Below are 26,369 nucleotides of genomic sequence, written 5' to 3'. Positions count from 1 at the left end.
TCTAGCACTCTATCCACAGCACCACCTAGCTATCTCCATGTTCTAATTTACTTTACTTCATAAAATTCAATGCTCTAAATTGCTAAGTAATAGCTAGCTTTTTTCATCAATAGAGAGGGATTCTATACTAAGAATATCAATGAAGAGACCCAGCATGATAAACAGTAGTTCATACAATACTCTACATACATTATTTAATTTGTCCTTCACAGGGACGCTGGGAAGAACATATACTATATATCAATATTTATTTCTACAAATCAGAATATTGAAAATTAGTGTAATTAAGTGACATGTTCAATATCATCAAAGGATCATGAAATGAAAGCTATAAAGATGAAAAGAGAATCTAACCTAACATTTTTATATTAAAATTTATGAACTGAAAGTGTACTGATATAAACCATGTCCAGATATCAAGTGTGTTGATGAAGGAGGTTTGGAATAGAGATCTTGCTCATTCTAAGCCCAATGACCTAACCACCACACCACACTGTGTTTGTGTTTCCTGTCCAGGCTACAATGGAGGGATCATGAAACCAGAATAGAAATAATTAACTAGGAAAATAGGGAGGATTAGAGGGGCTGGACACTGTATTCAGGATGAATGCTAGGCTTAGGATAGGTGAAACAGAAGCAATAACTATAGGATAGAAGGTTATGCCTGTGCTTGTTGTTAGAGAAAGGAATTTCAAAGAGTTTAATCAAGGAGGCAGAATAATTGCGATTAAATTACAATATGAATATTCCAGTGTGTGATAGTGGAGATCACAAGAGTTTAGAGGCTTGATGATCACAGAGAATAGGATTTTCAACAGGGATTTGAATATCTCAAATTTTAATTCAGGGATTTTAATGGAGATAAAAATTTCAAGTCAAGTACCTAAGTCTTTAAGAAAGAAAGAAAGAAAGGGTAAGGATCTGGAGGCCAATATATAAGTAGAGTTTGACTGAGAGATAAAGATAGATGGAATGAGCTCAGTTTCTTAAATAATGGCACTAAAAGGAATGGGGGTAGGAAAAGAGGAATTTTGCCTATTTTCCTTTCTGGTCTGCTGCATTTTTGTTTTATTTTTGTTTGTTTGTTTGTTTAACTTAATATTTTATTTTCCCCAGGTTACATGTAAAAAGCAATTTTAACAATCAGTTTTAAAACTTTGAGTTCCAAGTTCTCTCTTTTTCTTTCTCCCCACTCCTCCTTATGGAGAAGGCAAGAAATATTATATAGGCTATGCACAGATAGTTATGAAAAACATTTCCATAATAGTCATTTTGTGAAAGAGACTTAGATCCCCAAAAGAAACCTTCAAGAAAAATAAAGAAAGCAAATAAAAGTGTGTTTAAATTTGTATTCAGATACAATCAGTTTTGTATATGGATACAAAATGGATCTCCATCCATCCTGAGATGGATTTCCATCTCTGTAGATGGATAGCATTTTTCAATATAAGTTTTTCAGTTATCTTATGTCATTGTATTGCTGAGAATAACTAAATTACTCACAGCTGATCATCACACATTATTGCTAAAACTTTGCAAGCAGTACATTTCACTTTTCATTAACTCATTTAATCAGGTTTTCCTGAGAGCATGCTGCTCATCATTTCTTATAGCCCAACCCCATTCACAAAACAAAATTTGTTCAGTCATTTCTCAATTAACGGACATTTCCTCAAATTACTATTCTTTGTCACGAGAAAAGAGTTGCAATAAAATTTTTTTGTACATGAGTCATTTTCCTTTTTTTTAATCTCGTTTGGGACACTGAGCTAATAGTGACATTGCTAAGTTAAAGGGTATGCATGGTTTTATAGCCCATCTGGAATAATTCTGAATTATGCTCCAGAGTGACTGTATCAGTTTACAACTCTACCCACAGAGCATTACTATCTCATTTTTCCCATATCACCTCCAACATTTGTCACTTACTTTTTCTATCTTAATAGCCAGTCCAATGGGTATAATGTAGTACCTCACAATTGTTTTAATTTGTCTTTCTCCAATCAACAGTGACTTAGATTTTTCATAATGTTTTAGATGGCATTGATTACTTCAACTGAAAATTGTCTGTATATTTTGATAGCATATAAATTGGGGAATGGTTCTTATTTTGCAAATTTGACTTAAAACTCTACTTTTGAGAAATGAGGTCTTTGTCAGAGAAGCTTGCTTCAAATTATTTTTCACAGTTACTATTGTTAACTATATTTCCCTCAGTCATATTTCCCTCACTACCATTTATTCTTTTCTCTCTCCTTTTGCCATGTCCCTCCCCAAAAATATTTTGCTTCTGATTACCCCTTCCCAAATCTGTCCTCTCTTCTCTCATCCCCTTCCCCTCTTGCTTTTTTGCAGAGTAAGATATATATCTATATCCAATTGAGTGTGTAAATGTTATTCCCTCTTTGAGCCAATTCTGAGGAGAAAATGGTTCACTCATTTCCCTTCACCTCCCCCCACGTCCCCTCCACTGTAAAACTTTCTCTTGTCTCTTTCAAGTGAAAACATTTATTCCATTCTACTTCTTCCTTTCTCTTCCTGCCAGGACATTCCTCTTTCTCATTCCTTCATTTAATTTTTTTAGATATTATTCCTTAATATTCAATTCACAACTGTGCCCTCTGACTATATATACTCCTGACTGCCCTAATAATGAGGAAAAATAAAACATTCTTATGAATTACCAGTGGCATCTTCCCACATAGTATGTGAATAGTTTAACTGAAGTTCTTTGGGACTTCCTTTTCTGTTTATCTTTTTATGCTTCTCTTGAGTTTTGTATTTGAAAGCCAATTTTCTATTCCGTTCTGGTCTTTTCATCAAGAATGTTTAAAATCCTGTATTACATTGAATATCCATTTTCCCTCTGAAGGATTGCACTCAGTTTTATTGGATAGGAGACTCTTGGTTCTAATTCTAGCTCCTTTGCCCTTCTGGAATGTCATATTCCAAGTCCTCTGCTCTTTTAATGTAGGAACTGCTAAATCTTGTGTTATCTTGATGATGGCTCCATCATACTTGAATTGTTTCTTTGTGGCTGCTTGCAATATTTTCTCCTTGACCTTAGAGCTCTGGAATTTGGCTACCCTACTCCTGGCAGTTTCCGTTCTAGTATTTCTTTTTAAAAGTTATATGTGGTTTCTTTCAATTTCTATTTTCTATATTCTCCTGCTTTTTAAAATATTAGGGCAGTTTTCCTTTAAAATTTCTTTAAAAATGATGTATATATTACTTTTTTATCATGGCTTTCACGTGGTCCAATAATTTTTAAATGATCTCTCTTGCATCTATTTGCCAGGTCATTTTTTTTTTTAATGAGACATTTCACATTGTCTTGTATTGTTTCATTCTTTTGATTTTGTTTTATAATTTATTGATTTCTCATAAAGTCGTTTGTTTCCATTTGCCCCCATTCTAATTTTTAAGGAATTATTTTCTTCATTGAGCTTTTGGACCTTATTTTCCATTTGTTCAATTCTGCTTTTCAAGACACTTTTCTAATCCTTGGCTTTTTGAACCTCTTTTGTCATTTGGTGTAGTCCATTTTTATGATGTTTTCTTCAGCATATTGTGGGTCTCCTTTAGCAAGCTGTTGAATCATTTTTCATGATTCTCTTGGATCACTCTCATTTCTCTTCCTAATTTTTCCCTGCTTTTCTTACTTGATTTTCAAAACTATTTTTGAGCTCTTCCATGCCCTCAGATCAATTGATATTTTTTCTTGGATGTTTTGGATGGAGAAAGTTTGACTTTTTATTTTCTGACTATGTTTTGGTCTTTGTCACCAACATTACTCTTTATAGTAAGAATTTTTTTTTCTATTGTTTGATCATTTTCCTAGCTTATTGATTGACTTATAAATCTGTTAAAGTAGGGCTCTGCTTTCAGGGTGGAATACACACTGTTCAAAGCTTCAGTGGTTTTGTGCAGATACTTTCAAAGATATTTCTAGGGACCTATAAGTTTTTCAGTTCTTCCAATATGGTATGATCTAAGGAGAGTTATTTACTATTCTTTCTGGCCTGTGTTATGGTTTGTAAGTGACCAAAGTTTCATTTTCTGCCCTGGAACTGTGAAGATGGTCACAGATGTTGCCACAAAGTCTACTGTGCTAGTTCTCCTCCTCATCCTGGAACTGCCACCCATAACATTGATCCAAGTATGGGTAAAGCAACAGAGTCCTGCTTGAGTGCTAGCAAAAAGACCCCTATAATCTCCATCTGATCAGTTCAACCCTGTTTATGGTCTGTGGTTTAAGAAGTCTGAAGACAGGTGCTGCTGCTGCTAATTCAGTCACTCCAAAGGCATGCTCCTGGTTTGCTGTGACTGGGCCTGTGCTGACAGAACCTGTGCTGGAGTGTGCTCCACTCTCACCCAAGGGTAATGGACCTTTCCTGTTCACCTTTTATATTCTTTTTGGTGTCTGTTGGCTAAGAAGTCTGGAAACTGTCACTGCTGGAAGTGTTTCAATTGCCCTTAGGCCTGTTTTGGGTTTGCTAGTACCTGGTCTGTGCTGGCATGAATTGCACTGTACTGTTCTCCTTTCTCACCCCAGTGCAATAGATCTCTCCTTCTGACCTTCTAAGTTACCCTGAGCTGGAAATTTGTTTCACCCCATCTTCTTGTAGGTTCTGCTGTTCTAGAATTTGTTTAAAGCTCTTTTCAAAAGTAATTGGATAGATTTGGGGGAAAACTCAGGTGATTTTATGCCTTAACTCAGCCAACTTGACCATACCTCCTTGTAAGTTTAGACTCTGATCTCTTCTGACACAGAGAAAGTCTGATCTTTAGTTAAGAGACAAGAGTGGATAAAACAGAATAAAATGTTAATCAGTAAACTTTGGAGTGAACTGAACTAATTTTTTGCTTGATTCAAGAATTGTTTCTCCTTATAGGATAAGATGAGATATACACAATGGGTATATTATACACAGCACCAATATTCAAATACCAGTCTAAGTCCAAGGAAACAAGGCCTTTAGGCACATGAGATTTAATGTAACTCACAAGAGACTGAGAACGTTCTTTAGATCAAGTTCTCTGCTGCCCTGCATTTAAGATAGATCAAGATTTCTTGTCATTATCTGCGTATCAATGAAGCAAATGGGAAACCCATTGATTTTCCTTAACACTTAATCATCTCTTTTTTTCCAATTATACATCTCTGATGACATTTTTATGCTGCTTCTTTTATATAGAATTTCCTTTGTAATGGTTTGCAGCCACTCACACCAATTTTTTACCTTTCCATTGCCCTTTGAGTCCTCAACTATATTTTTTGGTGATTGTGGCAATTTTATTAAAAAGATTTCAGAATTTCATGTTCCTCTTCAATTCTGGGTCCAGGTGATTGTTCTTTTGAACCAACCTTGCATGTTTCCACTGAAATTGCCTAAAATAATTAAGAGGATGGAGACAATAGTGATTTTTAATCTACTTGCTTTTTTTTTTTCTTTTGCAGGCATTAGGGCCAAAGTACATTGATTGAGCAACTATGCTATTTAGGAGAATCTGAACTACTTTCCTAAAACCTTGTCCAGTGATGATAATATCTCATATAAACCTTTGGTCTTCACTTTTCACATGTAATTTGGATGACAATTAAATATTTTAATCTGGTTATATGCCACAGTCAGAATGTTATGGATGAAAATCTCAAAAGACTCTTGAAACTATTTGGTCTTTCTCAACAACTAGAGAATGAAGGAGCAGTTCAAGAATTACATTCATGTTTCCATAGACAAATACATGAAACAACAATTTGACTAAAACTCTATTTATGTTTACTTCTGTACAAAATTGAAAATCACAGTTTTAAAGCATATGTGCTTAAATAGCTGAAGCAAGGCAATAATGGAATGAAATGTTTATTTAGGCAAACAACTTAGAACCCAGTTCACTGTCTTCCATTGGTTTCTTTTTAATATCTGATGCTTATATAGAATTTTGCCACATTTGAACTTCACAAAAACATATGAAGTAGGTGCTATTATTATTTCTGTTGTATAAATGTAAAGGCAGCATGGAATAGGGCAGTGATGTCAAACTAGACAGATCCCTTCTAACAGCATACCACAAATGAAAATTATCGGTATTGTATCATAGTTTAATGTATTTTGCTAAACATTTCCCAATTTCATTGTAATCTGGTTCTAGTATGAAGCAGAGTATTATGAGTATTTTGATGGGTCACATGGGGAGGCCACAAGTTAAAACTTCTATTGTAAGAAACAGAGAGCTATTCTCAAAGTCAGGAGGGCCTGAGTTCAAGTATGTCTCTAGTATATACACACACACCTCAAAAATATTTTAGGGTTCAGTTCTAGAACCCCACAGTAAAGTGAGTCAAATGATTTTTTTGCTTTTCCAGTGCATGTAGTGGTTATGTTTCCACTATACTGTAGTCTATTTAAGTGTATAGTAGTATTAAGTATAAAAATTGTACATACTGTAATTAAAAATATTTTTCAAGAATAAAAATATTTGCTATCATCTGAATCTTTAGCAAGTCATAATCTTTTCTTTTTTCTTTTTCTTTTTTTTTTTTGCTGGTGTGGGTCTTGCCTCCATGTTGACTGCTGCTGACTGATCAGGTCCACGTTTTGATCTTTCTTAGCTTTCGACACACCTTCCTCATTAAGCTTATTATTTCTAACTTTTGATTTAAAGTGAGAAAAGTGGAACTCTCCCTTTCATTTGAGCACTTACAGTCCATTGTAGGGATATTAATTGACCTAATTTCATTATTATTCTATCTCAAGGAATAGAACAGTCTGAGGAGAGGGAAAGAGACAGGTAAGGCATGTCAGTAGAGAAGTCAGAACATACACATTCATTGATTAAGTTGCCTTCTTATATGGGTGTAGTTTGTGATATTGATAGACTTGCGTGATTCAAGGTTATCATAAACATTCGATTTGTTAAAATAACAACAACAAATAAAAACTGTGAAGTCCAATAAAGCAAAGTGCAATAAAATGAGCTATTGCTGTACTGGCTATGTGACCCTGTAAAAAATAATAACTCCTTCATTCCAAGCTCCATTATTGACTGTCTAAAAATCTTTCTCTAACACAGTTTAACAACCTTGTCTCCCTGGAAGATTCTTCTTGTTCTGTTGCCTTCCTTGAAACTCTACCCATAAAATTCCTTCTTCATTTTCCCCTTAACCTCATTTTAAGAAAGTGTCTAGGCTAAATATGTTACAGGGTAATGTACTCCACCCAGCTCCTGACTCTCCAGTCTTCTTTCTCCACTATCATTCCTTTCTTTCTAGTTTCCTTTTACATACTTTTTCATCCCATTTAGAGTTAAACTCCTTGAGAGCAAAGACTGTCTTTCCTTTGGCTTCTAACTGTACTCCCATAATTTAGTCCAATGTCATAATGAGTACTTGATGTTTATTTTTCTTTGCAACCTGTCAGCACCTGTTAACTCTATAAATTGCAGAAAAAGTGTCAACTAACATTTGTAGATGGAGATTCCTTACCTAATAATTCCCTATACTAGTTAAATTTCAGGTCTAACCTCTATTACTAAAGATACAGAAATTATGTCTAAGGTATTAAATGACTTATCATAGTTCATCCATCTGTAAAGTGTCTGAGATGGGATTCAAATCCCAGTCTTTCTATAGCTCCTATCTTTTGTGCTATGCTGCCTATCAAACACTGGGTGATCAAAAAGTCATCATGTTACTGAAAGGTTTCCCCATACAAACATCAACTATGGTTAATTTTCTGTGAATAAATTTGCCTTCCAATATAATATAATGGCAAGTTAACAGTATAATCAACAAGATACCTTTTCTTATTCAATGAAAATGGATTTCATTGGGTAATTATATGATTCTCTTTTTGTATCTTTGGGCATGCTGTCTTAACTGTTATGGTCAATAATGGAATATTCTGATTAATAAAGTATTCTTCCTAAAAACACTTGGTTCTTAGTTCTATATATGAGTCATGCACCATACATGAATGCATAGAATTTAAGGTTCTTCATCCCATTTTATTATGAAATTTTACTTTTGAAATTATGAGAACTTAATGAAAGGAGGGAGTAGAAATAACTCTTAAGAAAAAGGATAGCTAAATTAGGAAGTTGTTTGTCTATTGAAGACCTTTGAACATTTTGGCAATAAAAGGAGGTTAGAAAAGATTTGCTAAGGAATGGATAATAGAAGATTAAAAATGATGATTCCAATCAAGATACTATGAAATAGGAACTCTCAAGTATTCCCAACATACTGAAATTTAAGGGATTAACCATTATATTTCTTAAGTTTCTATTCCAGATACCCACAGATTAAATATGCTGCCAGTTACAAGACAACTATAGTGAGAGTGTGGGTATTTGGCTGAGAAAAATAGCCTGGAAATTTCATTGTAACTTACAAGGGAATTATTATTCTTTTTTAAGAGTATATCAATACTGTAATCTCTGAGAATATAGCCTTACATGTGGCAAAAGATTTACAGCACATAGAACAACCTTGCCATTTATCATACAGTTTGTTTCTCATTAAATATCTTCCCCAAATGTTGCCTGTATATTTCAGGATAGTGGTATAACATCCCACTGCACTGCTTCATCTCTTCTCCCTTATTTGGGATTGAGATTAAAAGTGAAACTGACTCAAGAGAACCAGAGAAGTAGAGGAAAAGAACTGGAAGTTAACAGATGGGAGACCGGATAAGATATGCTTTAAATTTCTTCATAAAGACACTTGCAACAAATCAATCCACATAATATATTCTGATAAATTTGATCTCTAGTTAAGATTTTAACACTTGAATGATATAATGAGGATGTACCTTACAACAACAAAAAAAAAAACCCATAATGGCAGAAATTTTTGATAATTTGTCAGGTCAATGGAAAGATAGATATGTTTCTTTCATTCCCAAGTTTTTGAATAATAATAAAAACACTAATCAGTAGAATGAAGAACAAAAGTATTTAGCCATATAAAAGTAGCCATTTCATCTCTCAATCTCATTAATTTTGTTTCAAAAGAAGGACCAATCACAGGGGAATGACATTTTAATTCATATAAAATTTTCAGTTTATAGTTGAACTCTTATTTCCCACTTTCCCAACTAGAATGGTTCATTTATAAGGAGGTTGTTACACCATTTGGGCATCAGGCAAGATTGGGCATTTCCTATCCACTGGTGGTACATTAGGAGGTATCTTTTTGTCATAATTTAGGTCATACTGAATTAGGTACTGCTCTTTTGCCAAAGGTGACTAAAATCCCTTTGCCACTATGATAAACACAAAGAAGACATCACTGTATCACTTGTCAAGGAGACACAGATAGACAGGGTAAAGAGACTGGAGACCCTAGCCTAGGATACGGAGTCTTACCTAGAAATCCATTCTTGGTTAGGTTGAAGACTATGATGCAGCACAGTAAACAGGTACACAGATCAATCAATCAGTTTATCAGATCAATAAGGGTTTAGATTAAGCCAAGAATATTAATTAGTAAAAACAATTAATATGCTAATTACTGTAATTGTAAATAAATATAATGTTATTAATGAAAATCCATCTATCCATCCATCTAGAGCTCATGTGGATGCAACACCATTATCAGTTGTAATCAGAAGGGATCAGGGTCCTTCTTGGGTAAGAAACAGAGTGCAAACCAAGGAAGCAGTGACTACATATCTAAACAAATCACACTACCTTTAAAGCAACCATAACTCCCAACCTCTCAGAAAAATCTTTTAAAACAGGAGCACAAGGGAGCCTGAAACTTGTATCAGTTCTCCTTGCCTCCCTGCCCTGCACACTGGAAGAGTGAACTTTGTACACTGGTAATTTGGCTCTCTTTCTTTTAATTAATCACTGGATTGTCTATCTTATTATTTTAAATAAATCAACTTCACTTTTATTATTTTAATGACCCATTTTACTTTTATTTTGGTAATTTCTACTCTGTTAGGATTTCAATTTTATCATTTAATTGGAGACTTACTTACATTTTTCTACTTTTTTTAGTTGCATGCCCAATTCATTAACTTTTTCTCTTATTGCTGTGTGCAGTTAGAGATATAATTTTCTCCCTAAATACTGCTTTGACAGTATAAATATAAAAATTTCGCATAAGTTCAAAGATGTGAAATAGACTAGAAAAATAAAACATAATAGAAAAATAACTTGACCTAAAAAATCTACTATGGTTCAGGGAAGATCAACAAACAAAATTAGAACACAAAGTTTTTACAAAAGCTGCAGTGGAAAAATATCATCTCACATAAAGATGCTCAAGGAAGAGCTTCTAAAGTGGAGAGGAAAAGGGAGAGGGCAGGAAATGGTTGGTTACAAGAGAGAAAAATACACACATATACATATTCAACTGAGTAGAGAAGAACGAAAACTTACTAATCAGTGAAGGAGGAAGGGAAGGGGGTAAGAGCAAAGAGAGTGGGAAAAGAAAGGCAGTGATTAGAAGAAAACAGACTTCATAGGAGGAACAGGATAGAGAATGAGAAGGATTAACAGGGGAAAATAGCATGGAAGAAAATAGTAATAATAATTTTGAGTGTGAATGGGATGAATTCACCCATGAAACAGAGGCAGATAGCAGAATTGATTATAACGTGGAATACAATAACATGTTGTTGAGAAAAAGTACACTTGAAACAGAAAGACACCCACAGTTAAAATAGGAGGCTGGAAGAGATTTACAATTTTGCTGAAGTTAAAAAAAAAAAAAAGTTGCGGGGTAGCTATCATGACCTCCGAAAATAAAAAACAAAAATTAACCTAATTAAAAGATATTAGCAGGGAAACTGCATCTTTTTAAAAAGCAACACAAACAATGAAGTAATAAAAATATTCTACATATATGTACCAATGGCATAGCATCTATATGCTTAAAGCAAAAGTCAAAGAATTTAAAAAAATGTAGAGTAAAAATGATACTACTGAGAAACCTCAATCTTCCCTACTCAAAACTAAACAACTCTAACAAGAAAATAAATAAGAAAGACAAAAAGGACATAAATAGAATGCATTGTAGACCTTTTGGGAAAAAATAAATAGTAATTGAAAACATCATGACTTTTTCTCAACTGTCCATGGAATCTTTACAAAAATTAGTTATGTATTTATGGTATAAAACACTCACAACCAATTCCATGAAAATAGAAATAGCAATCACATCCTTTTCAGACTATAATGCAATAAAAAGTATATTCAATAAAGCATCAGAAACACAGATGAAAAAATAATTGGCAAGTAAATAATCTAATCATTATAATGAGGGTGTCAAAGAAGAAACCATAGAAATGATCAATGATCTCACTGAAGAGAATGACAAATGAGACAACATAAAAAATTTGTGAGTGCAGCCAAAGTAGTAACTAAGGAATGGTTTATATCTCTAAATGCATACAGCAATGAGAGAAAGAGTGAATTAATGAAACGAGTATGCAACTAAAGAAAAAACAACTAGGAAAAGAATAGTTTAGAAGTCTCCTATTAAATACTGAAATGAAAACCTGAAAAATGAAGGAGTGTATTATTAAAATTGAAAGCAAAATAAACCACTGAACTAATAAATAAAACTAAGAGCTATTGTATAAAAAAATGAAATGCAATAATATAGATAAATGATTGGTTAATTTGATTAAAAGAAATAAATAAGAAAAGCAAATTACTGACTATAAAAAATAAAAAGAGTGAAAGTAGTCCCAGTAGAGATGAAATTGATATTTTCAAACTTATCAATGTCCTTTCTAAAACATGGTACCTAAAATTATTTGCCATTATTCAGATTTTATCTGCTTTGTACAATGTAAAGAGATATTATCTTTTTCTTAGAAGTTGTGACTGTCTTAATGTACGCCAAAATTGCACTACTTTATTTTTTTAATATGGCCACCTGCTATATTGTTGGGTTCTATTAAAATTTTAGCCCATCAACTGCCTATCTCCAGATTTTTTCTAGAGAATCTGTCCAAATGCCACCTCCATCTTGTACATTTTTCAGTCTTTTTTGGTACCCAGAAAGGAGCCATCTGTCTCTATTGTATTTTGCCTCCTTAGATTTAGCAAAATTTTCAATCATCCCATGATATCAATATATCTATAGCTGTATGTCTTCATCTATACCTATCTATATTCTTGTTTTTTGTTTCAGTGTGCTAGCTATTCTTCGTAACTCCTTTTTGTCATCTGAAAATATAATCACCATGTCACCGATACCTACATACACTATACTCCGTTCAAAATGCTGTTCAGCATAATCAAATACAGGTCCCTGGGGCATTCCACTGAGTACTTCCTAATATGTCACCATTAATCCATTAGGATCTCTTTGAATCTGACCATTTGAGTGTTGTCTTCTTCTATAAAAATTATCAATTTAAAGTACTATAAAATTATATCAGATAATGGTTTTATTAAATGGCTTCAAATAAAATTATATATAAGATCCAAGGCAGAAAATCGAAATGATGGAATTTGGAATGACTTCATGGAAAATGTGACATTTGAACTGGGTTTTAATGAATAAGTAAAAATTCTGTTGGCAAAAGTTAGTGGTAGGGGAGTATAGCATTTGAAGTATAAAGGATGACATGAAAAAAGAAGTAGAGATAGTGATTTCCTGTGGCAAAAATATTCTAGTTTAACTGAAGAATAAGCATAATACTCCAATAAAAAAATCTTAAAGTCCTGGCAAGAAGACCATGATAAGGAGAATAATCAAGGTCGTAATTCATTTTTCAGTGAGGAAATAGAAGACAGATTGAACCTTGGAGCAAAGGATATTTGAGAGAGATATGACATATAACTCTTGATGTGAAAAATATTTCTCAGGTAGAATACACATAAACTCTCCTATATTGGACACCTGACTGATCTGTCCTTGAAGATGGAAATAATGGCAAAATGAGTTATTCACTATGTGATATAATTTTTAGATCTTTGTTTAAATATTTTGTTGAGGAAGTAGGAAGTGATCAGATCAATGCAATGACTGGAGATATTGATTTTTCTTTAGATATATGACACTGAAATTGATGGGACACATTTGAAGGAAAGGCATAATTCATTAAGAATCAAGATAGATTAAAACTTGAGATTTTGTGGGTACAATATTTCCTATGGAAAATCAAGCACATTGAAAGACCCCCCTCAAAATTATCTGTTTAAACTACTAAAAATAATAATTTAGACCTGCAATATTATTGGAGGTCTAAACAAATCTAAGTATTTTAACAGGAAAAGTAAAAATGTCCTCATGCCCATGTTTTTCCCTATTTTCAAATAATATTGCCTTTATATTCCTGTAATACTCTCTTTATTTTTATTTCTCTCTCTGCCTACACACACACACACACACACACACACACACACACACACGCACTCACGCACGCGCGAGGGTATATTTCCATATATTCATTGAAATTTTATGCTCTCTTCCACATGACATAATTCATATTTCATTCTTTATATACACATATAATGTCACGCCCTCAGTATGCTTCTATTTTCTTTTGTTTGTAATTTAAAGTTAAGAGCTTTACTTTATAATGATGATTTTGTGGGTCACATTGTAAAAGTGTTATTACACATTCAAAATACACAAATTCACAAGAAAAGACTGAAAATTTTAAATGTGATGTGTACCATGAATTTTTGTCCTGATTTCTCTACTTTGTGAAATGAAAAGAGGATACTCTATCTTCATTTAATAGAGGTAAGATCCTTAGAAAGTACATTCATAATCATCAATAGAATTTATTTGAAGCCAATTATATTACTGTTTTGATTATTACGTGACTGTTTTGATTTATAGAACAATTACATTTAATCTTACAAGTATTATAAATGACCAAAAAATTAAACTTGCCTCATGTGAGAAATGATCGAACTCAGCAACACTTAACCCTCCAAAAATATTATAAAATGTTTTATTTGCTTTTATTCATCATGGAACTGTTTGGCAGCTTGGTGAAACCTATGGATCACTTATCAGAATTAAGTTTTCAAGTGAATTAAAAATATCAAATTTGATTAAAAATAGAAACTAATGTTTAGTGGAAATAGATATGCATTTTTCCCATCCAAGTTCAAGGAGTGCTATGGCTTCTGTAGACTTTAGGTTAAGAACCTATGCTTTAATGAATCTCTCTCTCCACTAGTCATAATTAAAGGACCCATGATAATTGAAAGCTACCTTTAGGATAATAATGTCTTTTGCATAAGTACAGGTACAGGAGACATCATCAAGAACATATATGATGAACAAACATATAATGTTATGAAAATATTAATTTGTCACTCTTTTATTCAAAATATTCAATTATTCCTTATTATTTCAAGGACATAATACAAAATCTTTAGTCTGATTCTTAAAGGCTTCCAAAATAGATTTCCAATTTATTTTTTCAGTCATTTGATTTTATCCATCTTAATGCTAACTCCATTTTAGTCAAGCTGGCCTGCTTATTCTCTGTGATGCCTTCTTGTCTCCAGCCTCCGTGGCTTTATACAACATGTATTCCAGACCCACAATATATTTTGTCCCAGTGGTATAGAGGAAAATACTCATGAGAACTGACACATTTGCAGTATCAACTTTTATACCTCAGAATTGTTTTTAACATGATGCAAAATTAGGACTTCATTTAGGGTTTTATTGGTATTACCAAATTTAAAAAGCAACAAAAGAAATGTTAATAATGCAGATTGCACTTAAAATTATATAAAAGTAAATTTCACCCCCTGTAGAATTGGTGGTTAAACATTTACCAACATACACCTGCTTTCTCCTCAATTACATCGAGGATTTCTTTCTCCCCTCATAGCACAGCTCAGATGGTGCTTTTTCCACAAAGCTTTTTTTTTTTTAATCTAGTAGTTGTTAATAATTTCTCCCTCTTTAAATTCATGATGATGATGATGATGATGATGATTGATGATGATGGTAATTTCTGGGTCTCCTTATCTCATCCAAACATTGAACAGTTACCCCTTATACGCCTTATCCCACTACTAATCACCAAAAAACTTTGACCTGTTTCATTTCCAGCTTCAGTCATTTAATCCCTCTTTAGGTAACCTGAATCATCCTATTCTCCAATTTTTGAGACGTTATCATATTGGTGCCAGATTTAAGGATGCCCAATCAGTTTTGCTCCTCTCAAAGTCCATCCTTAATCACTTCAGTTTCGGGTGCTGTAGGCATATGCACTACACCAAGTTTTCTTTTATTTCCTACATACCCTTGGTTACTTTATCTCTGATGATGCTACTTCTCAGGAGGAAGAAAAGTTACTCAAGGGTGAAAGTGGTTTTATTGTTTATACTTTGGCCCCCAATATCAAGCACAAAGTCTTTCAAAGAGTATGAGCTCAGTTTTTTCCTTTGAATTGAACTGAAAATCAGATGTGAAACCTGTACAGCAAAGAAAGGATAAATCCAAGTGTAACACTGATATTCATAAAATATTAAATGAAATGGAAGAAGCAGTATGGTGTATTAGGTTAAATGTCTAAGGACAATTTCTAGCTATGCACATGAATTATAATGGATGAAAAGGTTTAGATTGATCATAATCTATATAAATGAAAAGAGTTTCCATGTAAATAAATTTGCAGTTCTACTTAAATGCCTTATAGTTATTTAATCTTAAATCTCATCATTTGAGAATCTATGATTTCAAGAGCTTCAGCATTTCTCCCATACATAGAGACTTCAACCACTTTGTTTTATATTAGGTGGTCATCAAGGGTGACCATGGAAGAGGAGAAAAAAAATCACAGTGACTTGTCTTCATATTGTAAACCATTGTCCTTTGTCAGGCTGATTCTCAAAACAAAATAAAAGACAAGCAAAAAAAAAAAAAGCAAGGAGTGTGACATTTAAACCATTCTTTCAAGTTTACAAAAATCTTTGCATGCATTTTCTCAATACTTTATGAGGTGAGTAATCCAGTTGGTATAATCATTTTTTTACAGATGCAAAAATTAAAGATTAGAGAGATTAAGTAGCCTACTCATGGTGACACAGCTAGTCAAATTCAAGGACAAGATTTGAATTTAGATCTTCCTGAATCTAGAATCTCTTCATCAATTTATACTGTCCCTGGAAAGACATGTAATAAGTACCAAGGAGTATCAGAGCTCAATATTTCTATGTGGTTTTCTGTGAGCAGTAGGTGACAAAGTAAATTCAAAATAGGTGCTGTGCACTAAATTTAGGAAGGTCTTTTTCACTCTCCCTTGTGTTTATCTGATATTCATCTTGGAAATTTAATGTCTTTTCTTTGCTGTCACTTTCGTTATTTAGGTCTACTTTGCTCTAGGGTTCCAAAATGTATCTGTCCTCTTTTGGAAGAAAAGACAGGTAAAGGACTTAAAGCAGAAGCAACCCAGAACTTCAAAGGATCTCTTTCATACTAGCTGTAATTTCTCTGTTTCCTTCCTTTCTTTTTCACTGAAATAGTGAAATAGTGAAAAAATGAGACTGTATTTGAATGTCAGTTAACGAACAAATAGGCTAAAATACTTTCCTATAAGCCCCACAAAAAACAAACAAACATACACAGAGTCGTCCTACTTGTCTAGCCTATGAGTAGCCTGATAGCACAGTGGATACAAACCTGGATGTTGAGTCATTGAGTCACCTCAATTATTTATTTGCTGTGATAAATGCTGGGCAAATTATTTATCAATATATTTGCCTCATTTCCCACAGTGGTAAAATGGTGATGATAATAATATCTGCCTTCGGGCATTGTTATAGGGATAAAATGAGATAATATTTACCAAAATGTATTACAAACTTTTAAACAAATTTACAAATTGCATCTCTTACAGTTATTATTATTTAAATCCAGTACCATACCTAAAAACCAATTTGGTAGGTTCTGCCAAAGTTTATGTTCTTCTGACATGTAGCCTTTGAGATCAAAGAGACATTGATCCACATCATGATAAAGCACTACAGTAGGACTTAATCATCATGTTGGAAAAATATTTTTGTCATATCTTAAGTGAATTCATTTGTCATTTTGTTAGTTTTTAAAGATGATTTTGTAGGGATGATACAATATCATTCAGCTATAGTCTCCCCTGTATGTATTAGGAAGCAAATTCCCCAGAAGTAGCTAGATGGGGATGAATGCTTTTTTTTTCAAATGATCAAAAATTTCTTCTAATTTATTCATTCTTGTATTCATTTTTTCCAGAAACATTAGGGATTGTTCATAGTTCTAGATAGAAACACTGATTTTGCATGTTGATGATACTTCTTGGTGGAAGAAAAGAATGCAGTATTTGGAAGGAACACTAGACCTGAGTTCACATTCCAACTCTTCCAGAGTGATCTTGGGCAAGCAATATCACCTCTGTAGACAATTTACCTCACTTGTAAAATCAACAAGTTGAACTGGGTGTCTCAAGCCAAGCAAAGTAGAATGTTTTGCTGTTTTTGTTTTACTAAAAGTGCCTCATGGAATACTCTGATTAAAGAAGACCTTCCCCACACATTGGTGGACATGCCATTGAGGGAAACTTGATTAGAGGAGTTGTTTTGTAGGAAGGTCCCAAGTAAGTTTTGCTTTTTTTTTTTTTTTTTTTTCTCTTGAGGCGCTGGGTCAGAGGGTCATTCTCTCTGGTTCTGAAAAGTATATAAATACTCTGAGAGTATTTAAGTTCAGGGTGCTGATTTTTTCCCCTGAACTAACTGACTGATAGAAGTGCTTGATTAAAGTGATTGTTAACCCCTCAAAAGTTGCCTTTCTTCATTTCTTGTGGGGAGGCCAGGCGGTGGGTAGGGAGGGCAGGCAGGGGAACAGTCTCTCCTTCTCACCTCCACATCTGCAGGAGCACTGAGGAAGCCCAGCAGAACAGGCCAGGACAGGATCTGGGCCAGGCCTGGCATGGAGCGCAGAGTCATGGGGTACCACAGAGAATGGCCTGGGTGCCCCTTATGACTGAGCTCGGACCACAATGGTTCCCTGTCCAGCTGTCTTATCAGGTACTTTGTACAGGGTGGAGCCTGAGGGGAAGCACAGCGTGCTCTTTCCCACTTGTGTTTTTGAAAAAAAAAAAATAAATAAAAGCAAATTCTGCTTTGGAGACGTATCCCCAGAACTTTAGGCACCGCAGCCTTGGATGTGGGGTCCTTCCTCACAAAAACGTGACTCCCCCTTCGCCATGAACGGCCTATCCATCAGTGAACTCTGCTGCCTCTTCTGCTGCCCACTCTATCCTGGCTGAATCTCAGCCAAATTGGTCTTCCTGTCTTCAGAGCATAACTACTCCCCTGTGGTCAAGCCTGAGCCAGGTTCAGTGGAGGGGCTCCACCCAAGGATGCCGCTCTGGAAATTGCACTCGATGGAGCAAGACCACGTCCAGTTTACACAGCGTGATCTGGACACCACTGAAGTCGTCTTTACCAAGAGCAACTGGAGTTTTCCTGCATTTCCTGTATGGACATCCATTGTGTGCTGGGGCCAGGTTCACAGTTCTGTTCTCCCATGGCAATGCTGTGGACCTCGGCCAGCTAAGCAGCTTCTACATTACCCAGGGCACCCCTATCAACTGTAACATCTTCTCTTATGACTAATTGAGGGTAGGGGTGAACTCAGGAAAACTCTCGGAAAGAACCTCTGTGCTGACATCGAGTCTGACCAGGTATGGCATCAAGTCAGAGAACATCATCTGGTACAGGCAGAGCATCAGGGCGGTGCCCACCGTGGACCTGGCCTCGCGCTATGAGTGTGCTGCTGCATTTCCCCCTCACCTCGCGAATGAGAATCGCCTTCCCTGATACTAAGAAGACCTATTGCTTTGACGCCTTCCCCAACATTAAGAAGGTTTCTAAGATCACATAGCCTGTGCTTCTAATCCATGGCACTGAGGACGAGGTGACTGACTTCTCACACTGACTGGAGCTATTTGAGCTCTGCCCGAAAGCTGTGGAGCCACTTTGGGTGGAGGGTGCCGGGCACAGTGAAATGAAGTCTATAGCCAATACTTGGAGCGCCTTCGAAAGTTGAGGAACTGACCAACCAGCCCGACTGACATCCCCGGAGAGCCCCTTTGGGCAAGATGAACACCACCAGGCACACAGGCCCAGGGAACCCACGGGAGCTTGGAGTCACTACTGAAGAGTGACAACTCAACAGGGTCAGCATGCTGGAGGATTCCCCACCTGTTGGCTTGCCCCTCTGGATCCAGAGCCCATGGTCTCCTCCGACATCCACTCCAATTCCAGTATAGGACAGGGACAGAACGACCCCAGGCTTTCTCCCCACAAAGTCCATAGTGGTGACCCCAAACTGCTGCTAACACGGGGGCTGCCCCCGACACTTAGGAGGGGCTGGGCAATTCAAACTCCATCCTCTTCTGTTTCCCTTCCCTCTGCCAGGACAATAACAATAATTCATCAGTCATGTGTGGTAGGGGAGGACATCAGTGGATTTCATTCTTCCCCACATCCTTTCCCCCAAACCCCAAATTTCTGGGAAGGCAGTGACTGCCTGACAAACACCTGCTCTCCCTCCCCGCACAGCAATCTGTCAGTCAGGGACGGATAGTCCTACCTCATGCCAAGCCCCAAAGTGACTCCTTCCCAGCAGGGCCCTTCATGATTTCGGACACCCAAATTCCCCTCCCCCATGATCTCCAACATGTACTGATTTACAGATATACAGAAATATACCTGTATTAATGTTGGAAGCAAAAGCAAAGACATTAAAGATTTAAAATTTTACAGTCAAAAAAGTTTGCTTTTAGAGAAGCAAATCAAGGAATCTGTGATAGCAGGCCCCCCTGTGTATGTCTGGGTGCTTACTGATACATAAGGTCATTTCTACCTCTCAAGCATTAATCATATTTCTATATCTATATGAATGTATATGTGTGAATATATATGTGTGTGTATATATGTGTATGTATATACATATGTGTATACATGCACATACATACACACCTATATTTTAAAATCAAGAAATTCTGTTTTTAAATCAACTGGGCTTCATTAAATATGTATGAAGACAGAGGGAAGTCCAATGCCTTTACTACCAAATTTTCCAGAGGGTAGTCATTAAACCATGAAATTTAGGACTATAATTCTAATATAGTAGATATTTAATTTCCCTTGGACTATGAGTTACTTTAGAGCATTGTCTTTTGCCTTTTCCTAGTATCCTTTGTGCTTGACACAACTTAAAATATTTAGATGCTTAATACGCTGCAGAGCATTGATTTGAGGTCGAGTTATTAGCAGCAAAAATAGTAATAATAACAAGGGATGTGATAAATAAACTATCCCCATGTACATGCTTAATCCTTGATTTAATCTGAGTTCACATTTACCACTGAGAAATTAAAATTCCTTTCTTTCCTTGACAGAAACTTCAAATTTCACAGAACACCATTTTATATGCTTTTAAATTATTTGTTTTATAGGACATCTGTTAGAATAATTTTTTATTCATATGGTATAAAAGAACGCTTTCCCGCTCTACTACTTACAGCATAAATATACACTGCAAACAAAATGATTGCTTAAGTTGATGCCTATCCAACGATTCATAAAAGTTAATTTAATAAAAACTGAAAATTCTGTGGTCTGCTGTACATACACATGATCCAGTCTACTAAATAATTTATAAAAATCCATAAAATAGAAAATTAACTTAAAGGTCACTAGGATCTCAGAAGAATAAGTGACCTTTGTTGCTTGAAATCACTGAAGATTTCTTCAGCTTTTGCATAATACATTATGCATAACTTTCTGCTGGAAATTTTCATGTTAAAATGAAAAAAAAAACACCCTCATGTCTTGAAGCAATATAGAAAAATGGAAAATAACAGCCCCTTTTACATTCCAGTACTGTCAGAAGTGGATATACACCTGATGAGCTGCTTTGGATATAGGAATTAGTTAAAAAAGGGAAGTTTATCTTAAAAGCATAACAGGTGTGAGCAGCTCATTTTATAGCACATTTCAGCTTAGACACTGAGGAAAACTGAGGCCTGGAAAAAATAGAGCATTGCAATGAGGACTAAAATAGAGTCAGTAAAGCCCAAGTTAATTGGGCATCCTCTGATCATCCAAATTTACCTTCCTTTGGATAGGAGAAGGAGGACAGGGGGAGACAGAGATGAGGAGAAGCTGAGTTATCTAGCTAGCTGGGTCCGCATTCAGGCAGCTGGGTCTGCTCACAGGTTGTTGTTTTCGTCCTTCATTCCCAAAGAAGGCCATGCCTTCAGAGAAATTATGACAAGACTTGCACTTTACTTTGTTTTGAGAGGGAGGGCTACGCTTTCAGTTTCTCCTCCTGAGCCATCTGCATCCAGTGACCATATATTCATCACAATGACTGGATATGACCCAGGATGCAATGGGAGACCTTGGCCCCTTTAGGCCAAGGACTATTCAGGATGAACACAACAACCTGTGAGTAGACCCCGCTGCCTGAATGGGGACCTGGCTAGCTAGGTAACTCATCTCCCCCTCTCCTATCTATCTCCCCCTGCCTTCCTTCTTCTATTCAAAGGAAAGTAAATTTGGATGACCAGAAGATGCTCAGTTAACTTGGAGTATAATGGCTAGATCCTTCCATTTTTCCTTCCCTTCCCTTCCCCTCCCTTTTCTTCCCTTCCTTTCCCTTAAAACCTACTGTACTCTGAAACCCATACATTGTGCCACACTAGACACCAGCACAGGCTCCACTTAAGGAGTATTTTCTAGACCCTTCTAGCTTAAGAGTGATTATCAATAGTAACTATTGCTGTTTCCCTCCCAGCTTGATTTAATTATTTTTCTTTGTCTCATTAAAGGGACCATCCCCCTAAGGACTTCTAAAATAGGCCTATTCACTTAATGGGCATTACATCACCATAAATGAGTACTGAATAGGCATTGGCCTAAAGGGGTCAAGGTATCCCATTGCATTCTGGGCCATCTCCAGTCATCCTGATGAATATTTAGTCACTGGATCCAGGTGGATCTGGAGGTGAAGTGAGACTGGTGACCTTGCATAGCCTTCCATCACTCAAAACAAAGTCAAGTGCAAACCTTATCATCCTTTCTCTGATGGCACGTTCTTCTTCAGCAGCAGAGGACGGACACAACAACAAAATAGAGCACTGACTTCATGCATGCATTCTCTTAACAATGTAAGTCCAACTCTCTCCATATCTTCTTATGTTGCGTTATTTTTGTCATAACTATGTAACAGTAAGCACCCCAACATACAGAGGGAGGCCTGATATCACAGGTTATTAGATCTGAATTCATGAAAGGAAAGCAATTGTCACTTTACTCAATCACATGTATCACTCCTTTAACCAAGCACAGATATCATTCACCTAGTTCATGGGAATCAGCACCCTGAACTAAAAAGACAATACAGAGAAATCCAAAGGACAACAGCTATGGCTTCCTCTGACTGACCATAACTCAGCAATCAAGTCCAATTCTGTGACCATAGTTGCCAAAGAGGCAAGTGACATCTGGCTTTTCAAAACTGGTGGGGCTCTTTAAGTGGCTTCCCAGAATCCTCTTCTGGTACTCAAACTTTCTTACAAAAACTAAGCCCCAAAATAAAACCTCACCTTCAGAGTATTTATACACTTTTTAGAGCCAGAGAGCATTGCCCTCTTACTCAGTGTCTCAACAGAAAAACAAACACACAAACAAACAAACAAAAAGCACTTGAGGCCCTCCTACAAAACAACTCCCTTAATCAAGCTTCCCACAGTGGGCAGGCCCATCAATGGGTTGGAAAGATCTTTAGTCACACTATTCAATCAGAGGCACTTTTAGCAAAACAAAAACAGCAAAAAATTACAGACTGCTTACAAATTTACCATAACAGGCATCTTCTTCTCTTGAGAAGATGAAGATAACAATATAACACAGGGGTGATGAGCACACTTATTATATGAGCAGCTTAAATGATTTTCTGATTTGTTCAACTATCTCTTTTACATGTATCATTTATCTGTCTATCTATATCTCTCTATCATTTATATATCTCTATCAATCTATCTCTGCATATGCTTATATGTGTATTTACATACTAATGGTGTCATTATTCCACCCTCAAATTTGTGTTTGTGCTTTGTTTCTCTAGGTTTCAATTTCTTCATTTATAAAATGATAGAATTGAATTTGCTGACTTCTAAAGTCTTTTTTAGCTATAAATTTATGATCTTGTGTACTCCTTCCAACAACATAGAGGAACAGAGAGCAATCTGTTTATTAAGTAGATCAGCTTTAGGAAATTCTTTAAGGCACAAAGAGTGTGTTCTCCACAACTTCCACCATAATATAAATTCCTTGAGTGTAAATATTATTTTCATTTTTTTTAGCATCAGTACCTAATCGAGTTTTTGGCTTGCCATAGTGGCTCAGTAATTTTTGAAGTGAATTTACTCACTGTGGATAATATAATTAGTAAATTTCAGAGGCTAGGTTTTAACACATGTATTACTGACAGTTAGTACAGTGTTAATCTACATGTGTGAGCATATACACACACACTTCTCTTGAAGTTGTAACCAGTCTTGGTTTTCTCTAATCAACAATGAGTAACATGAAGTCTATGTAGTAAACAAAACTAATAGAGTAGCAATTGCCCACACAGAGACATTTTAAGTACAACTTCTAGTGATGCTTAACTTGGATGTAAAGTATTTTTAAATGTAACTTTTGGTTCACTTTACCAGTACTTTACATCAGTCTGTGCCTGTCAGAACAACACAGAGAAAGTGATCATCTCTTGCATTTCCAACTGTCATTTGATTCCTGAACTGAACTTAACTTTCAACACAAATCCCATTCAACCAAAACTGAGAGAATTGTAATATAAAGTCTTATGGTCAGAGAAACTCACTCTGGTTTATTGTTCTCTTTTGCTAAGCATTTTTGACTCTCCATATCACTGATTCAGAGATAAAGCTGGTCACATTAGAGGATCTTCCAATCTTGCTCGAAAAGCTAGATTTTTGTCAGCTTATCTCAAGCCTCATTACTATGTTTTAGTGGGTATGACTGTCCATATTCAAGCAATTAGTCATATTCTGTGTGAATTATTCTTACCTTTCTGGAGACAAACCTTTGTTCAGCACCAAGCAGTTTTTCTAGAGGCTTTTCCTATCTGCAAACAAAACTATTGCAATAATTGATGGTAATAGATTTGTCAAGGGTCAAGCTATTCAATAAGTAAATTAAGAAGACATCCAAATGAATATCTTGTTTCATACTTTCTCTGAAAGGTGCAATTAATTAAGTTTTGAATGACTCACACTTTATTGAAATTGAAGTAGTATTATTCTCTGTGATTAAGCCTGATACAATGGATAGAGGGGTCAGGGCTGGAGCCAAAAGATCTTAGGCTCAAGTTCTGCTTTGGACTTATGCCTCAGGCAGATTTCATAGACTTGAGAGGATAAATAAGTTGGTTGCCTACCTGGAGTTTCCATGCAATCAACAAATATTTCTTAAGGACCTACTCTTTGTTACGTATGTTGCTGAAGAGAGACCAAGGGAGAGACAGAGAGACAGACAGACAGAGACAGAGACAGAGACAGAGATAGACAGAGATAGACAGAGAGACAGACAGAGACAGAGAGATTGATATTATGTTCTCAAGAAATATACATTCAATACACAAAGCTAACATATATAGGTATAAATAGAAACTCATCCGTATAAAATACATTCAAGGTGATTATGCCAGCAGTAGCAGTTGTAATGATCAGGAAAGATTTCATGTAGCAGGTAGTGTTTGTAATGAGCTTTGAGAGAAAATACTGATCCTAAGAGGTGGAGATGAGAAGGCAGTTCTGCATCCTGTGTGTGTGGGGGGATGGTGACACTAATTATAAATTTGAACTAGAACTTCAATTTATGTATTCTTGACCACAGAGCCTACTCTTCTACCCTCTATGTATTCTTGCCTTTTGTTATTGTAACCCTCACCCCAAAGCCCATTGTTAGAGAACAATCTTCTTCTTGTTGGTAAAGTAGGACCTGTCCTTTCTGAGGTGTAGATTTGATGAGAGGAGAAAGAGAGCTCCAGTCTCCTTTTTGGGACTTATCTGGCACCAAATCCATGTGATATTCAAGTCAGATGTTATTCCTTCAGCAACTTCAAATGAGGTTGACCATTTCTTGGTTCCATCTCAAAATGGAAGCCCGAAATGCCAAAACAATGGTGAGCAGCAACATTCTTCATGAAGAATACCAGAAAAGAATTCATGAAGGCTGGAGATTTTTGTCCTTTCACCAACTCAGCCCTTTATCCAGGAGTAGGCCTTTATTTCTACCAATGTGGAGAAAATCCCATAACAATGGGTTTCTGGACAAGTATTACCTGATAAAAAAGCAAAGTATCATGAAGATATGAGCTACTATTATTACAATTTTTTTCTCCCTATCTCTTTATTAATACCCATATACATATTAAAAAAAAAATTAAACTCCATACAATGAGACAGTTGGAGATATAAGATAAAAACTAAAATCTAAAGGTGAAAAAGGGGGAAAGAGATAGGCAGTGAGATAGAGGAGTAGGAAAGAAGCAATATTAATAAGTTCTTTTTGCCCTGTGAAACCTTACATTTCAAACCTCAGAATTTACATTTAAAATTTTATTTTTCATAAAAATATTAAGTTGTTTTTTGAAATTTAATTAATTTTTAAGTTTTTAATTAATTAATTTGTTTTCAGTTTTCTGCAATCACTTCCATATATCTTAGAAATTTATCCCCTCCCTTCTACCTCCCTCCCTGAGACAGCATGCAGTCTTATATAGGTTCTACACATACATTCTTATTAAATACATTTTCACCTTAGTCATGTTGTAAAGAATTAAAATCAATGGGTGGAACCAAGAAAACAAAACAAAACATAGCACAAGAGAAACTGGTCTGCTTCATCCTGCAATTCAATTCCTACTTCTGTCTCTGAATGTGGAAGGCATTGTGCCTTAAGAGTCCATTGAGAATTTTTCGGGTCCTTCCATTGCTGTGAAAGGTTAAGTCTACCAGAAAAATTCCTCTCACGCTGTGGTTGTTGGTGTGCACAAAGTTCTCCTAGTTCTGCTCCTTTCAATCAGCATCAGCTCATATAAGTCCTTCCAGGCCTCTCTGAAGGGTCCCTGTTCATCATTTCTTATAGCACAATAGGAGTTCATTATATTCATAAATCACACCTTGTTCAGCCAATTCCCAACTGATGGACATCCTATTGATTTCCAGTTTTTGGCCCTACAAAGAGAGCTTCTATAAAGATTTTTGTACATGTAGGATACTTTCCCATTTTTATGATCTCTTTAGGATGCAGTTCTAGAAGGAATATTTCTGTGTCATTGGTTATGA

At 35.6% G+C, this 26,369-nt stretch overlaps 2 pseudogenes; one reads left to right on the top strand and one right to left on the bottom strand.

Moving 5' to 3' along the window:
- The window catches only part of LOC140512125 (uracil-DNA glycosylase pseudogene), a 171,577-nt pseudogene extending 153,652 nt beyond the window's left edge, over window positions 1-17,925 (bottom strand).
- A 260-nt stretch (window positions 17,926-18,185) lies between these two features.
- On the top strand, window positions 18,186-19,038 carry LOC140512124 (alpha/beta hydrolase domain-containing protein 17A pseudogene; annotated as a pseudogene).
- Window positions 19,039-26,369: the final 7,331 nt, after the last annotated feature.

The sequence above is a fragment of the Notamacropus eugenii genome, chromosome 6, assembly GCF_028372415.1.
Source record: "Notamacropus eugenii isolate mMacEug1 chromosome 6, mMacEug1.pri_v2, whole genome shotgun sequence".
Classification (NCBI taxonomy): Eukaryota; Metazoa; Chordata; class Mammalia; order Diprotodontia; family Macropodidae; genus Notamacropus; species Notamacropus eugenii.
Note: the sequence above shows the minus strand (reverse complement) of the source record. Positions and strands in the feature narration are given on the sequence as shown.